Source organism: Parasteatoda tepidariorum, chromosome 6, assembly GCF_043381705.1.
Source record: "Parasteatoda tepidariorum isolate YZ-2023 chromosome 6, CAS_Ptep_4.0, whole genome shotgun sequence".
NCBI lineage: Eukaryota > Metazoa > Arthropoda > Arachnida > Araneae > Theridiidae > Parasteatoda > Parasteatoda tepidariorum.
The window spans coordinates 81,516,578-81,529,001 of record NC_092209.1 but is presented as its reverse complement, the minus strand read 5'-3'; the positions used below and the strand labels follow the sequence as shown (position 1 = coordinate 81,529,001).

General features: G+C 28.1%; 1 long non-coding RNA gene across 1 annotated transcript; it reads right to left on the bottom strand.

The window, feature by feature from the left end:
* Positions 1-684: 684 nt before the first annotated feature.
* LOC139425772 (uncharacterized) lies at positions 685-7,996 on the bottom strand. Its single transcript, XR_011636916.1, has 2 exons — positions 7,915-7,996; positions 685-992 (listed from the first exon to the last, which is right to left on the bottom strand). It is a non-coding gene; the product is annotated as an uncharacterized lncRNA (long non-coding RNA).
* Positions 7,997-12,424: the final 4,428 nt, after the last annotated feature.

The window sequence follows — 12,424 nt, the reverse complement described above, 5'->3', positions numbered from 1 at the left end:
AAATAATATTTTGTTTTTCATACCAAATTCAAAAAAAGAAATCTTGGTATTTATTCGGTTCAGAGAAGATAGGGAAATCATTTTACGAAAACCCTTTTCTTAGGTATAAATAGGTACCAAATACCACAACAGCAGTTATGAAATTTCCAGTAGTACCTAGTACCACAATAAATCAAGCACTCACTGGAGTGGAGAAAAATTTGGCAAGTTTTGCAGTCCTATAAAGCGGAAAGATAGTGCTTTTCTCCTCAATAAATGAAAATTAATTCATGCACTTATTTATAAATTGTTTTATTTTGCTTTTCATAAATTTTCTTTACGTTTCTTAATGTATCGACTCCTTTTATTCACTTATCAAGAAATCTATTTAATAAGAAATTTGTTATTCAAAAGAAATTAAAAAATATATTAGATGTAAGGTATTAATAGAAATAATACTTTTAAGAATGTGTTTTAAATTTAAGATTTAAAAATTTTAATTACTTAAATACATATAATGAAAAACGTATATTGGTTGATAACAATATATATTGATGGATGATATTATTATATTTAGCATTATATAATTTTGTTTATAAAACTATGTCTAATTTCAATGCTGTTTTTGGCCTAGAAAGTTAGTAAGCTAAATCAGAGCAACATTTTTCTAAATAGCTATACTATGCAAATTAAAAGGCAAGAAGATATTAATTAATTATTTTATTTAAAAATAAAAAAAAGAAATTTACATTGTTCTAATGACTTCCATTTTCTACATTTTCTAAAATAAATGCAAAAACAATTGATAAATCATAATATTTAGGCTACATTTGCCTTTGAGTCATAAAAAAACAAGTCCAAAACCATCAATGTAAGAAGACATATACAGATGGAACATTATCACCAAAAGAAAACATCCAAAAATAGAGTCATCATATGGTTTATTTAGTCATGGAATCCTAAAGATGATAACTTTAGGCTCTCATGAAGAAAACAATGGATTGTGTTGGATACTGAAATAAGAAAGAAGGAAGATTAAAAAATAACTCTTAATCAATGATTTTCTACCAATGCAATTCTTTTTCTTTCAGTGCTTGTATATGCCGAAATTCTTTACAGCGAAATATTGGAACAATATAAGGACTATAAACTTGTTTATTTTTTTAATCAAATATCTGAGTTTTAAAAGCAGCTGCAATATTAAATGTGTGGCAATGGGATCCGTTATGACTCAGAGGATAGAGCATTCGCTTTTCAATGATTTGAACTGGATTTGAATCCAAGAGATAACGATTTGATACGAATTCCGCATCCAGCTTGCATCGAACACACTGCGGACGTAAAATATTCTTAATGGTGGACGGATCACGGGTTAGAGTCCCCCTGTCATCATTGTAACTGTATGATGTTTTCGTGGTTTTCTTGTCCATGTAACGCAAATTCGGGTTAGTTCAATTGAAAATTCCTCCAAGAAGACAAATTTATCCCAATACTTGATTCAGGAGTTCCCTTGTCTTCTGGATTGAGTTTCAAAATTCCAAGGCTACGATGGTTAGCATTAATACTCGTAAATCCAAACAATTGGGTCGGCTGTTCAACAACGGTTATCAAATAAAATAAAATATAAGGAAATGTAGAGTCATTGCTCAGGAGATAGAGCGTTCGCTTTCCAATAAGATGAACCTGATTCGAATCCCAGAAATGATTTTGTCGATATGAACTCCACACCCGGCTCGCACAGACCACAAAGCCGACGTCTCATCCTCAGTGGTAGACAGATCATGAATTGGAGTCCCCCTGACATTATTCAAACCGTTTGAGGTTTTCGTGATTCTCCTTTCCGAGTAAAGCAGATGCGGGTTATTTCCAACAAAAAAATCGTCCACGAGGGCGCGTTTCTCCCACTTCCAGGAGTTCCCTTGTCTTCTGGATTGGATTCAAAATTACAAGACTACGGATTCGAACATTAGAAGTCGTAAACCCAAGAAATTGATTCGGTTGTTCAACGACGGTTATAAAATAAAAAAAAATAAACTATGGAAATGTAAAGACAAACTACCGGACTACCAGATTATAATCTGTTACGAAATTTTTAAACACTATAAGCGAGAAATAAAAAAGGCTTTTAAAGTAGGCTACTCTTCATCTTTCATAAATATGAATATTTTAAGTTTTCTTATTTGTGAAAGACATGAATATCATTTTCTTATTTGGTGTCAACATATTTTAGGTTTGACACGTAGCCGGCAATACTTCTAAATCATTATTAATTATTATTTAAACTTATTTTTTTAACAAAAATATTATTAAGTTATTGAATTTCTAAGACGCATTTTCTTTACTCATCAAGTATTATGCACGATTATAAAAATTAAGTATCAAAAAATTGCATAAGATGCAGAAACCTGAAATCACAATAAAATTCGATTGGAAGGTTTATTCAAATAAAAATCTAAAAATTATTTTTTAAAGAATTAAATGGAAATCATAGGATTTCTTTACACATAATATACACATACAGTCGAGCATTTTCTATTTTTTCTTCATATTTTGAATCTTAACTTCTAAAAACAAAACAATCTTGTGAAACTTTAAAATAAATTAGTACATTTTAATAAAATTTTAACTTATACTCACGCAGTTTTCTTAATCCACTTAAACATGATTGAATTCTTTCAAATTAAATATTAAAATTTTCAAAAAGAAAATCTTTTAAGAGTATTCAAAATTTCAACAAAGAAATTTATGGAACACAGAGTTTAGTTGTTTATTGCTTCTTTAATATGACGTCATTAAATAAAAATTAGCACCAAGCTGCTATAAAATGATCATGCGTACCCATTAAAAATATTCAATTATTTTTTTAACATTATTTTAATATTGAATTGGGTATAATATAGCCTACGTCACAGGTTGTGTTGTTCCTACTAAATTTAACCCATGAACGGCATTTTCTGCGAGCCTAACTTCAAGCCACAAATAAACAAACGAAGTGTTCGATCGTTTAAATAGCTGCTCGCCAGATTTTATTGCATTATAAAGAAAAGTTATTGAAACTAAATACAACTAAATAAACAACAACAACTGAAACAAATAACAACAACTACTAATAACAATAACTAAATAAACAACAACTAAATTCCATTCGTTTAGCATTGCGTCATATGTTGTTCCTACTAAATCGAAGTAGTTGTGCTTTTTTCATATTATACCCAATTGAGTACTTTTCCGATTCTTCGTTTTCAAATATGCGAAGATTTTGTGCATAAAACACACAAATACGCCACAAACAAAACACTTCAAAAAATTTGATGAAAAAACATTATACTTTTTATCGTTATAATTTTTGTATTAAAACTTCGATCACAGATACAATCTTTAGAAAATGCTAAATTGAAAACTGAAATGATGCGGTTAGGACAGAAAAAATAATGGACTGTGTACATACAACAAGTGTAAAGAATTTTTTTTCTTTCATTCTTTCTGCGGTATTGAAATACTTTATCCCTCAATGAACTATGTGTGAAATAAAGGTAGTTTCTGCTCTAAAAGATCATTTAAGCTTCTGAGACATTCTGATAATTTTTAAGAATAGAAAAATATGGTATTTAGGTTTAAAAGAAACTGTGCCAAATATGATTACCAATGTTTTCAGAAAAGTAATGATTTTTAAAACTCCGAAAATGCAAGGTAAAAGGTTATTAATTTTTCTCATAAACCTCTTTTCCTCTTTCAAAATGAAAACAAATCAATAACGTGATGCTTGAAAATTAATACCACCCTATATTATGAGAAATAAGGTGTACTATATGTTTCTCTGGCAATAGCAAATTTTAAAATATCGGTGAATTTATAACCTATTTTTCTTGAAGTATTTGTAAAATATTTCTCTTTTTAGAGATTTTTTGCTATTTTGAAATAATTTAGCTACACTAAAATAAAGGAGAAGCTTAGGAACGACATGAAATTTTAAGATTTTCAGTCATTGACTTAATAGAGAAAATGAGATTTCATTATGACAGTGAGATTTGCAAACGCTTGCAAAAACGAAAGACTGGATTCGGTGATATGATCTATTACATCGGATGACAAAAATGTTCACGTGAAATATTTACTTAAAAGCTGATCAATTAATATCAATCAAAATTAATATTCTTCGCTCTAAAACCTATTAATATAGTTAACAAGGAACTATTTCTGTGTAATAGATAAATTACAGTTTCACACAAATAATACATCTTTTGGAAAAGAGTTTACAAAGCAGCGTGCATTTTGTCACAAAGTTACCACTGTTTTTATTAAATTTTATCTTTATTCATAACTTTCACTGTAGAAAATATTATTAGAGCTTTATTAGTTTAGGAATTTAAATTTTGCCTTCAAACCTTAGTAAAATATTACTTTTGTTTTAGAAATAGTTTAAAATAGACACTTATGACTGCTAACAAATTTATCTAATTCAAAATTGTATGAAAAATGAAACCATTCAAAGTTCATTTATACGTTAGTATTTAGCACTTTACAAATTAGCTTCAAAATAACTTTTACCGAAAGGAAATATATCTCACTCATTAGTGTAACCTGAATCATCAATAATTAGTATAAAATTATGCATAAAAAAACTTACAGTTTCTTTAGAAAGTTCATCATCTTGACTTTTTTTTAGAAGATCGAAATTATTAAAAGTACTTATAACAAGAGCAATTGACTTCATTAATATTTTTAGAACACGGTGACGTCATAGCTCTATCAGTAATAACGTAAAACATCGGGAACAAAACTTTGCTTGTTGCTCAGATAGAATCCAAATTTATCTTTCTCATTAAATTTTAGTTAACTTTATACAAAAGGCACCTAAAATGTGCGATTAATTTCATTTAAATTTTTAGAAATAGATTTTTGCGTAAAAAAGTTTCTTTAGATTAGAGTAGGCGAAAAGTATTTTATAATCCAATATGTTGTTTTAAAACACAAGGAAATGAAAAATATAGAAAAATCTTTTTTCCTGCAAGGTTAACCGATAAAACCACTTATAAACTTCAATGCTATTTTGTCATTCAATTTACTAAATTCCAGTAATAACTGCGATATAGAATTTGAAAGCATATGAAAAAATACATTTTAAAAACAAAATGTTTCAGTTTTGGTGCGAAAATCTTAAGTTTTGGTGTATCAACTACATGCATATGCGGGATACATTACGCGCAATGAAGCAAAAAATAACACTTCACCCTTGAATATATTTAGGCATAATGCTTAGATTTTCACGAAACAATTTTATCTGTTTAAAAGAGTTTAATTCAATAATGCTTATTAATTAGTGATAACTATATATTGATTTACAAAATCGGACACAAAAATATACATTCACTTTACTGTAAATTTCACTTTTTGAATTTAATATTTTTTCAGGAACTTTTTCATTGAAAATCGAAAAGGGTTTGACAAAATGATAAAACTTGTTTATCCAAAGATAATGCTACTTAAATAATAATTTTTATCGATTATTTTTATTATTAATTTAGAAATTATTTTCTTTAAAAACTATTTTTATTTATTATTTCATTTAATAATTGTCAAATAAAACAAACTGATTGTCATTAGCACAATTATTGCAGCACTTTTAAAACTACATTTTCCGATGAGAAAAATTTTTGTAAGATTTATAATTTGTAAGAAATCGGAATAATAATTATGGTACCCTTTCGACGGCATAAGTTGTTTTGGATACTTTATCAGTTACAGCTGTTTCTTTTTTTTTAAAAAAACAAAATGTAATAAACTACATAAATAAAATTATTAAATTTTTCCTTTGCAGTTGAAATTGAAATAATAAATTTATTTTCATTCTAAGATTTGTATAAACGGGTTTTTAAATTTCAAAAATAAGAAAGAGCGGAACAAAAAAGAAGTTCTCAAGATGTGACGAAATGCGAAAAAAGTGAAATTAACTATAAGAAGCTAATTATTATTATCATATTGTTCAATTTACTGCTACTGATCATCTATTAATTATCAGAAAATTGTATTAGTTGGAATGCATTCTGAGAAAGTAGGTTTGTGAGTCTAATTCCATATATTTAGCGCTAATTAAATAGCTTATATGAAATCAATCCCTTGAAATATTAAGTTTGTCACTAAGTAGATGGAAATCCCATCATTACCAAACAATTTATGCAGAGTAATATTTTTTTTCTGCTCAAAACTTGATGCATATACCATGAAAATTTTTTACTGGTTCATATAATAGTATTTAGATTGATGATATTATTATATTTAACATTTTATATTTTTGGTTATAAAAAACTACGGCTACTTTCATTGTTGTTCTTCGCCAAAAAAGTTAGTACGCTATATCAGCGTACTTAAATTATTCCATACGCATATTATGCATATTGAAAGATTGAAAAATATTTATTTATTAATTTTTAAAAAAAAAAGAAATTTACACTGCATTAATGGTCTCCATTTCCTACACTTTCTGAAGTAAATAAAGTTGCAAAATGAATTAATAAACTTTGTTGAGGCTGCATTTGCCATCAAGTCATTAAAAGAAGTCCAAAACAAGCAATATAAGATGTATGTATTTATTAGCTTCCTGTTAGAGCTTCCTGTATGTAAGAACCATTCTGCAGAGTCCAATTGCAGTCAGGCTAAACAGTGGAGGTTTTCATGGTTTTCCTCTCCTTGTAAGGCAAATGAGGGTTTGTGCCATCAAAAAGTCCTCCAAGGAGGAAAATTTCTCAATGCACTGAATCCAGAAGTTCCTTTGTTTTCTGGACAATTTAAAATTACAAGTTAAACATTGATGTTCATGGAGTTGAAAATGGGTGGAACAACTGCGGAGTTGAACATTAGTAGTTTTAAACCCGAAAAATTGGGTCAGCTGTTCATCGTCGGTTATAAAATAAAATAAAATACGGAAATGCAAACACAAAATGGCAGACGATCAGACAATTGTTATTTACGAAATTTTTCAATACTATAATAAAAAAAATAAAAATGGCTTTTACACCAGGTTCGTAGTCGTCTTTCATAAATATGAAAATTTTACATTATCTTACTTGGTACTAAAATATTTTCAGCATGGTTGGTAATACTTCCAAAGCGTAAGTTCATTATTATTTCAACTTATTTTTTAAAAAAATGCATTATTGAGTTAAATATTAAGTTATTACGTTTCTGCATTAAAATTATCTCTACCCAGCAAGTGTTTTAAAAGAATGTAAAAATTAAATAACAAAGACAAAAAAAAATGGCGTAAGAAACATAAACTTTAAATTACAGTAAAATCCGATAGGAAGTTACGTTCAAATAAAAACCTAACAACTTTTTTTGAATAATTAAAGGGAAATCATTGGATTTCTTTTCACTTGATATACGCATATTGTCGGACTTTTTCAATTTTTCTTCATTTTTTTATTCGTAACTTCTACGTCAGATTACACATGTTTTTTACAATGATTTTATGTGTTAAAAAAATCTAAAGAATTACAACATAAACAACTTATAAACTAAATAAAACATAATTTCTGTGTATATCACAACCAATTAATTTTCATTTTGATTTAACGTAACAGAACATATTTTCCTATTTAATATTTAATATAATTTTTAATTAGCCTTAATATAGCTTGCCATTGAGCTAAGATTCCTTAGAATCATTGTTAATATCACATACGGAACAGAAAAAAATCGGTACATTTCAGTTATCCGAGAGTAAGGAAATTCAACTAGTTTTCATTTTAGTTTGTAGTATTGTATTTCATTTTTAGACGTTAAAAATAAATAAAATAAAATGAATTATGTTGTGAAGATCTACATTTCTTGACGGCTTTTTGCTTGCGCCATTATTAATCAAAAAATATCAAAAAATCTTCAAAAACGTTTAAAATAAAATTTGTAAATTTTAATAAAATTTTTGTATGTACTCACACAGCTTTCTTCATCCACTTAAACATGACTGATTCAAATTAAGGATTTTTTTTCTCAATATGAAAAATCTTTTGAGATAATTCGAACACAGAGTTTAGTTGTTTACTGCTTCTTTAACATGACGTCATTATATATAAATTAGCAGTAAGCTGCTAAAAAATACTGATGTCTACCCGTTAAAAATAATATTTTGAACATTATTTTAATAATGAATTGGGTATAATATGAAAAAAGCACAACTACTTCCACTTACTAGGAATAACATTTACCTTTTAGTTTATTTAATAAACTGAGTTTTAAATATGTTTACTAAATTCATAAACTTCGGTAAAACAACAATATAAATTATTTCCAAAGGAACTAGACTAATACAATTCCAACCTGGCGAGTAGCGACTTATAAACAAGACACTTCGTTTGATGCTTTTACTTGTTGCTAGAAATCAGGTTCGCAGAAAATGCTGTTTACTAGTTAAATTTAGTAGGAATAACACGATCTGTGACGTAGGCTATAGTATACCCAATTGAGTACCTTTATGATTCTTCGTTTTCAAATATATGAAAAATGTGTGGATGCGAAAACATTATGGTTGTAAAATTGCAAATTATTTCCATTAGTAAGTTCCATAAGAAATTGGATATATTTTCTTTATTTAAAAATTATAAATTATATTTATTTAAACTATACAGTTTAGTCAATAGAAGTTCTATATTTTTTTAAAAATAATAATAAGCTGCATTTTTTTATCCCTGAATCCATCAAAATCTGTAATCTACCAAAATTCGCAGTTTTGCGTAGAGCAAAGACTCTTGAATCGTTAAATGTTTCGATTTCGTAGTTAAAGTTTGAACTTTAGGATTTTTGGAAAATCTTTTATTTTCACTTACGTATCACTTTGATATTTAGGCCAGTTACACCTACCTTAAATAATCTGGTTCACTGAAAGTGTAGAAAAATTGATAGTTTTGTATTGATTTTGATGATTTGGGTATTTTCAACTCCGAAAGAAGTCATGTGATTATGCCTAACCGTGTGATTTAAATCAGATTTAATTGCCTACCAGTAAGCTACTTCACGTGTCGAGCGTGCATTTTTTCTGATTCGACGAATGTTACTATTTTCCAAATGACGTTACATGCAGGCATCCAATTTTCATTTAAATGCAAAAATCTCCTCGAATTGGCTTAGACTGCAACTGTATGGTCTTTAAATACGGTCTTTAAGCTGGATGGTCTGGGGTAGTGTTTAAATTATTTGTGCATTCAAAATTCCAAATAAATCTTTACTGTAAAATGGCAAGCTTGATTTGAAACTATAGCTTTTATTTCGCCCGGTAAAAGAATATTCTTCTTTTTTTCTTTTTTCTTTTTTTTTATTGATCGATCATTCGATCATTTTAATTCAGAAAGAAACATAGATTTACGTTTCATATAGTAGATAATTTGAGGAACATATTTTCTCGCAGAGAAATTCTATTCAACAACTAATTTTGAAAGATCTTGTATAACAAGTGCACTAAGCGTAAAAAAATGACTGTTAGGCGCCAGAATAGCGCAAAAAAATGTAATTAATAATTAGCGACAAAAAAAGAGGGATCCATTGCTTTTAAGATTTTTAAAAAATACCAAGGAATAAAAATATCTGTATACTAGAAAAGAAATGGCTACTATTCAATATTTGGTACCTGTTGATTTCAAATTAAAAAAAATTATTGAATAAGCATATTAGAATAATGATGTTTCGATTACATATAAATCTATGGAAACCTTAACAAATTCTACGCTTTTATTCAATGTTGATAGTCCAAAACTGACAATCACCAGTTTCGGAGTCTCAGTCCTTAGCTTTAGAGATTGAATAATTGAAGATAGATAAGTTTTAAGTAATGTAGAAGAAAAGAATGTCTGAGATATATGAACTCCAACAAACATTAAGATGCGGAAAAGAGGTAGCAGTTAAAATTGAACTTGAATAGACTCTTTTATAGTTACTAAAATCTTCTACTGTTAAACTATTGCCAGAAAAGTATAAATGAAATAATCAGTGCAGAAATTTAGGATAGAGTACTCCTCTCATTTTGGTGATTTTTTTAAAATGTTTTTTGGAGAAAATAGGCGAAATGACTTGAAATAAAAAAGTGAGATTTTAAAAGAACAAGAAATCGAGATAGAAATAGTAGTAGGAAAATGGAATATTTCATTTACATTAAAAATTCTATTTTTAAATGCCTTATTCAAGAAACATTCTTGTCTATGATCTTTTTTTATTCTTAGCAAAAAATGCAGTTCTTTTTAGTAATAATAGATGTTATTGTAAATGATAGAAACGGGTGGTTGTTAACTTCCACCGGTGAATATTGACAATCACATAAACGCTTTGGTAAATGTCCGAATTATATACTAAGTCTAGTTAAGTGCCACTGCCCGGTATACATTACACCGAACACTGATTTTTCTCGTAATCTATCCTTAGGAGGTAATAAAATATAGAATAAATATAATAATGTCAAGAAATAAATTTATATCAAATCGTATATAACAAATATTTCGGACATTCACCAAAGCGACTGCGTGATTTTTGACATTCACCGGTGAAAATCGGCATTCACTTGATTTCGGTCATTCATGGTAACATAGATACAAAGTTCTTTTGAGGTTTTACTATTATGTGACATTTCCAATCGCAACATATATATTTTTTTCTATCTGAAATCTAACAATAATGTAAAATAATATTTTTTATTTATTTACTTAAAGAAAATGAATTTAAATGAAGACATCAAGATTTACCGATGCATGCAAATAAAGTACTATGTTAGGTGAAGCGATGTATTTTATTCATGCGAAGAAGAAAATTTAACACGATATATTTACGATAATGTTTGTAAGAACTCTTTAAAACTAAAAATACATGTAATGTAACTTAAGATGGTCGTTATTAAGTAATTTTTTCTTGTTTCCTATTAATTGTAAACATGAAAGATGCAATATTTGAAATTCTTGCACGGAACTAGTATAAAAGAAGTTAGGCTTAACAAAAGCAATTTGATTAAAAGTGATTAAAATTTTAACCGCATTTGGAAAAAGAAATGTACTGCTTTTTTTCTACACAATTTAATTTTCCGATGTTAACAAGTGCTTCCTATGGAGTAATTCATTTGTAAATTTCAAAAGGATAATATTTCTTTTATAATAGTTTGTAAAGCATTGTTCATTTTTTAAAGAATTTGCCATAGTGTTATAATGAATTTCTTCACAAACTTTTATCTATATTCCTAGTTTTTGTGGTAGAAGATATTAATACAGCTACACTAGTACCAGAATGGGTAATACAATTACGTGCATACATTATATTTTGAGTAGCATGTTGCATTATTTATATGAAATAGATGCGTTTCATATTGCATTTTTATAAGAATATTATTTATATGAAGTAAGCATTTTTGGTCCGAAGATTAATTAAAATCTACTAATAATATATGATTAATTTATTCTTGACGAGAATTGCTTAAGAAATAGGCCTGTATTTTGCGTTAGTATTTATTATGACGCATATTAATTTCAAAAACCAACTTTAAAGTAAAGAAATATATTATAATCGTTATTACCTTAATTATCACTGAAAAATCTAAATAAATACTATAAAACTCACAGTTTTTTCAGAAACTTCATCATCTTGTTTTGTTTTTTCAAGAAACAGTATTATTATACAATATCAAATTATTAGTTAAAAAGTTTTAGAACAGTATGACGTCATTGCACTAACATTATTACAGAATGGCATTGAAAATAAAAATTAACTTATAGCTCAGATAGACTCGAAAACATTTTGTTAACATTTGGAAACAAGCTTTTTTCTTTTAAAACTTTTATCAGGTCTGTCGAAAAAATAAATGAAACTATCTAAAATTTAGCAAGGAAAATTATTTAAGATTCTAAATTTTTCCTCAATATATCTTAGTTGATACTTATTTTTTATTACTACACAGAGTACCTTCATCTAAAATGTGTAATTAGGGTATTTAAAAATGAACAAACACGTTTTTCTATCTTCATTACATTAGATAAGAATTTTTGTGTATATCAATGTTATTATATCTATCAATGTAAAATTTTATAATGCACGCTAGGTCACTATTTTATATGAGAATGTTCAGAGCTATATTGTAAATCATACATTCATCGAAAAAGAGATGGATTTGTTGTTGTTGTAGTTCCTTTACGTCGCACTAGAGCTGCACAATGGGCTATTTGCGACGGTCTGGAATGAACATCCCTGTGGATGATCCGAAGACATGCCATCACAATTTTGATCCTCTGCAGAGGGGAGGGCACCCCTGCTTCGGTAGCCCAACGACCTGCACGTGAAGTCGAGCACTTTATGGTAGAACAGTTTAACGAGGACCAATACCGTACAACCTCGGCTCCTACGCAGACTGATCCAACTGGTAACCCACCCACACACAGACCGCAACCACTGATGCTTGACTTCGGTGATCTGCTGGGAACCG